The sequence below is a fragment of the Sceloporus occidentalis genome, unplaced genomic scaffold, assembly GCF_023333645.1.
Source record: "Sceloporus occidentalis isolate IW3139 unplaced genomic scaffold, rSceOcc1.0.p SCAF_12, whole genome shotgun sequence".
Taxonomy (NCBI): domain Eukaryota; kingdom Metazoa; phylum Chordata; class Lepidosauria; order Squamata; family Phrynosomatidae; genus Sceloporus; species Sceloporus occidentalis.
The window spans coordinates 195,591-201,590 of NW_028316992.1; positions in this window are offsets into that span (position 1 = coordinate 195,591).

A 6,000-nucleotide genomic window follows, 5' to 3' on the forward strand; every position below is an offset into this window, starting at 1 on the left:
CCTCAAGCTATCGCAAACTTATCCAATCACATACACCAACCCACTTATCCCCACTTCGGTGCGCCTCAGGGCCAATAACACAAACCAAGTCCTGGGGCACAAAGCAAAAACAAATGCACATACGCCGAGTCCTGGGGTCGGAAACGGGGAGGGAGCCAGTGAACGCAGTTGTAGGGCAACATATGGATTATTCCATAACTGCGCACCTGCGCAGTTCTGCAGCGTCCCTTGGGTTCAGCAGGCAGAGTCCTCCGGGGGGGCTGTATTGGAGGGGAGGGGTCCAGCAAGCCAGTTTTTGAGTGTGCCGCTCTCACCAGCACACCCCTCCCTCCTTGCAGATGTTAAAGTGATCAGGCTCCACAGTTGTTCCCACACAGGAGTTGCACAGCTGAGCAGCTCCTTGCAGCGTCCCCTGGGTTCAGCAGACAGAGTCCTCCCAGGGCCCTGTATTGGAGGGGAGGGGTGTGCTACCAACCCATTGTATTTAATTGGACTCGAGCATCCATGGATTTTGCTATCCACGGGGGATCCTGGAACCAAACCCCAGCAGATAACAATGACCCACAGTAATAAGAAGAAGAAGGGAAAAAAATGACAAAGGGTGAATAAGAGTACTTAAAGTACAGGGGAAATAATAATATGAAGCATTTTCTGTGTAGAGCCTCTGGATCAGCAAGTTCTGCCAGAAATTGGAAAGTTGCGTCATGATGCCGCCTGCACCAGTGCTATACTCCCTTTGGGAAAAGCTGGATTTTGGACTCCCTGGTACAGGGATATCACTGTAGAATTTTTTTTAGCAATTTCCAAAAATGATTTGGATATCATATAAAATAGTATCAAAAAAACTGGCCACCTGATCATCCAGTGTCAATCTCCCATCACTACGACAAGCTCTATCTCTATATTTTAGAACTGGAGTGCTTCAGTCCCTTTCAGAACTGAAAAGTAGTCTTGTTCTAGTTCTCTAGTGTAACTCAGCAATAGCAAAGCTTCCCATACTATTTTTCTTTTCCCCCACTCTAAACTCCTTATCATAATTGTTATCTCACATTAACTAAGTAGATACTATAACCCAAATCCCATCTATAGCTTTTATATGTAACAGGAAGAAATGTAGAAACGCACCCTCATAATAGTTACCTGTGATTCATTTCACATGTAAAAACTGAGTGATAAGACAACCCATTTGAAAAAGCAAAATTTAAAAAAATAATGGCTAATTTCTGAAATCATGAACAACATAAATTCATCTGGATGTCTGTGTTAAGAATGGGATAGGTGGTTTCTGTAGAGTCACACTATTCCAACTTAAAAAACATACCCTATACAACAAGCGTAGAGGAAACCTGAATTTGATGGGAGCCTGTGTTTAGCTAGTGTGATGTAGTGGTTTGGGTGTTGGCCTGGGATCCTGGGAGACTAGGGTCCAAATCCCCACTCAGCCATGGAAATCCAATGAGTGACCTTAGGCAAGTCACACACTCTCAGCCTCAGAGGAAGGCAATGGCAAACCCCCTTTGAACAACTCTTGCCCAGAAACCCTCCTTCACATTACGGTCGCCCTAAGAAATTATTTGAAGGCCCATAAATGTGTTTAGTCCTTTCCTCCCTCCACTCAGTCAAATGTGATATCAATCAGATCCATTTGCACACTCGTCCTTCCACAGTTGTGGCTTTGACTTTTGGGTATTTGATTATTCATGGATTTTATTAATATGTTTTCTCTAGGAATATCTAAGTCCTCCAATGCAACGCTGTGGTCAACTTTAACCAAAAGTCGCACTGAAGGATCTAGAGATTCCTAGAGAAAACACTGCACTAGGCATTTGTAGCTCCTCCAGCTTAATTCTGTGGTCAAGGTCTAGCAGATGTTGACCACAGAGTTGCACTGGAGGACCTAGAGATTCCTAGATAGGTGTTCTCTCAGGTAAAAACAAGTCTTTCTGTTATTTGCAGTTTTTCTGCATTCACGGGGGTCCTGTGCCTCTAACCTCAGCAAATATGGAGTGATGAGTGTATTTACATCCCCCCCCCACTACTTATAATTTTTGGGTGAGGAGATCACTGTCAAGGATCTCCATTATCATATGTAATTTAGACCGCAATGGTGAAGAAAATTCTTTCTGTACAAATATTCTCTTCATTATTTGTCTGAAAATGAGTTCTGAGTTGGCTCAAGGATGCTGTTGGGAGACAAAACTGAGACTGTATCATCATGGGTTCCTGGAGCATTTAGAGCCAATCTGTGAGATCTTAGCTGCTGGTCTGCTGTGAGTTTCCATGAAAGAAGCAAAGAGTTGTAGTCAATGGACACAAATAGGGGACTGGTCTCTGGCACACTGGGGGGAAATACCCCATCTTTTCAGTTTCCTGCATCAGACACAAACCCAGTCTGAACAAATCTTGCCAAGAAAACCCCATGATACTTTGCCTTAGGGTTGCCATAAGTCAGAAACACTTTGAAGGCACACAGCAACAATAACAAACAAGGTGACACATAAATAAAATAATTATTTCGGTAGACATGTGTGTAGAAACCACTATTTCTGAACTCTCCAGGTGCCTGTTCCCAGGAGAAGTAAACCTAAGCTTGCAGCTGAACCGCACCATCCTAATACTTGGATGCCAGTCCCAGCCAGTTGAAGGCAAGCACGCCTGCAGAATGGGAAGTCAGCCCTGCTTTCTCTATGTGCTTTTTGAGTGCCAGAGTGGTTTGAGTGTTGGCCTATGACTCTGGAGACCAGGGTTCAGTTCCCCCCTTGGCCTTGGATTCAATGGGTGACCTTGGACAAGTCACACTCTCTCGGCCTCGGGGAAGGGCCATGGCAAACCTATTCTGAACAAATCTCATAGAAGCATAGAGCTGGAAGAGACCGCAAGGGCCAATATTACATCTAGTCCAACCCCCTGCCATGCAGGAAGACATGAACAAAGCACTCCCGACTGATGGCCATCCAACCTCTGGTTAACAAGGCTGTTAGAAAAAAGATTATTCACACTACCGATGATGCGGATCTTTTTAAAAAAACTCGGGGGTTATTCACACTGTGAAAATAATCCAGGAGGAATCTGAGTTGAATCTCCATTGTTCACTCGCATCCTGAACACACTAGATTAAGTTGGGCTGGGGCTACCAAAACCCCCACTTTATCCAGATAATCAATATTGGGTTTCCCTCTGAGGTTATTTTTTTTAAGGCTCCACATCATCATTAGTGTGAATAACTGATGCAAACGGACCTGAACAGACCTGGGATAAAACTCTGCATGACTGTTTGGTCGATTGTTTGAATTTACTACCCCTGTGAGTCATATGGATGGAGATCTTGTGGCACCGTTTGAGACTGACTGAAAGAAAGCAGTTGGCAGCATGAGCTTTCCCAGGCTTTCCTTTGGATGTATTTGGTGGAGCGGAAAACCAGGGATAGGCCTATACAGTGCCGCGTGGGGGAAAGCGAAGGCGTGCGTGCTCATGGCATGTGCACCGCACCACACCGTGAGCTCACGCCCCATTATTTTCAATGGGGCTTCAGCACACACACTTTTTCTCTTACTCAGGGGTCCGGAACAGATCCCCCACGTAAGGGAAGGCCCCCCTAATAATAATAATAATAATAATAATAGTAATAATAACAACAACTGGAACTCCATTTTAACAGGCCAGTCTGTTTCTGTAACAGAAAGGGTGGTAAACAAAGACGAAAATTAGTAAATAAACATGTCCTTTAAAAGTCTTCACTGATGTTAATATCCATCCATTTGTGTTTTTGGCGATGAATGACTGCGCTTATAAAAATTAAAAATTTGGTATATCAGCAGTAATAGTTCATTAGACCCATCAGTGCAGTTGTGGCAAATAGGATGTCTATATCAGGCCTGCACAACATATGGCCCCTAAGGGCCGGCCCTTTTTGGCCGTGCAGGAATCCATAGGATCTGAGAGCTGGAAGTTACTACTAAGGGTTATATAGGCCATCCCTCTTTGGCTGTGTAGGAATCCATAGGGTCCGAGAACTGGAAGTTACTACTAAGGGCCATATAGGGCCACCCTCTTCAGCTGTGCAGGTATACGTAGGATCCTAGACTTGGAAGTTACTACTAAGGGGCATATAGGCTGACCCTCTTAGGCCGTGCAGGAATACATAGGATCCTAGAGCTGAAAGTTACTACTAAGGGTGATATAGGCCAACCCTCTTCGGCCGTGCAGGAATACATAGCATCCTAGAGCTGAAAGTTACTACTAAGGGCCATATAGGCCGACTCTCTTCAGCCGTGCAGGAATACATAGGATCCTAGAGCTGAAAGTTACTACTAAGGATGATATAGGCCAACCCTCTTCGGCCGTGCAGGAATACATAGGATCCTAGAGCTGAAAGTTACTACTAAGGGCCATATAGGCTGACTCTCTTCGGCCGTGCAGGAATACATAGATTCCTAGAGCTGAAAGTTACTACTAAGGGCCATATAGGCTGACTCTCTTCGGCCGTGCAGGAATACATAGGATCCTAGAGCTGAAAGTTACTACTAAGGGTGATATAAGCCAACCCTCTTCGGCCATGCAGGAATACAGATAATTCAAGACAGTGGGAAGGGAAAGGATTAATTGGGATAATTGGGGAGTTTGCAATGGAAGGAAGCTGAGGATGCAGGGGAAAAGGGAAAGAGAAACTGGCACATTATTAAAAGCAGCTGAGAAATTGGGAGGTCAGAAGGTCTGAAGAAAAAACACAGCAAAGTGCATGAACACACAAATCACTATTTAACATAACCATTTTTTATTATAAAATAACCATACTAGAACTGTCTTTCGCCAGCCTTTTTGGACTCTCTGCTGCTGGTTTTGCCTCTTTGGCCTGCTGCTGGGCTCATCAACAGGGGGCTGGTTCATCATCATCCTCCCATTCTCTGCTGCAGATGGCAGGCAGAAGGAAGGGGAAAAGGAGATTTCCCCCTGAGACTGGAGCTGCCTCCTGGACAGAGAGGAGGACGGCAGCAGCACAAGGGCCATGCCAGTCTCAGGCACCAGCAGAGACCCATCATCATCCTCTGCTCCTGGCTCCCAGAGTCTAGTTCTGGATTATTGGGAGCCCTCCTCTTTCATGGGAAGGGAGGGAGGGAGAGGGGAAGGGGAAGAAGGGAAGGAAGGAGGGGAAGGGGAAGTAGCGAAGGAAGGAGGTATGGGGGAAGGAGTGAAGGAAGGAGGGGAAGGGGAAAGGAGGGAAGGAAGGAGGGGAAGGAAGCAAGGAAGGAAGGAAGGAAGGACAAAAGGAAGTGAGGGAGGGAAAGAAGGAGGGAGCAGAAAGAGAGGAAGTAGAAAAAAGAAAAGAAAGAAAGAGGGAAGGAGGTAGAAAGAAAGGGAAGGGAAGGGGGAGGAAAGAAGAGAGGAAGAAAGGGTGGGAGGAAACAAAGAAGGAAGGAAGGAAGGAAGGAAGGAAGGAAGGGAGTAGAACATCTATTTGGATGGTATGGATATCTATTTTATAATAAATTAAATTCTAAGAAGCAATTAAGAGTATTGGTTGAATATTAAACCTAAATGTAGCCCAGTCCTTCCGAAATGGGCATCCATAAAGGAAGCGTTTTGTAACTGGGTCCAGCTAAGCCAAGAAAAATGGGTAAGGTATGAAGATCTGATTGATCAAAAAGGAAAAAGGCATACAAATAAAGTCACAGAGCAATTGATATCAGAAGGTCTTAGCTGTACCTGGTTTACTTATAGACAGATTAGGGAAAGGTTTATAATGGATGTTAAGACTTTAGCAATTGGCGAAGCGGATATGGAATAGGAAAAAAATGTTCAATAAGAAGATAATGATAGAATCAACATTTTTTATAAAATGTTATTAAAAATTGAATTAGAGAACGAACAAGTCAAAACCCAGATGGTGAAATGGGTGCAAAATTTGGGACCAAATATAGATTTTGATCAGTGGGAGAAAACAGGAGTGAAGAGATTAAAGTATACTTTAAGTGTTAATTACAAAGAAAATGATTGTAAGAT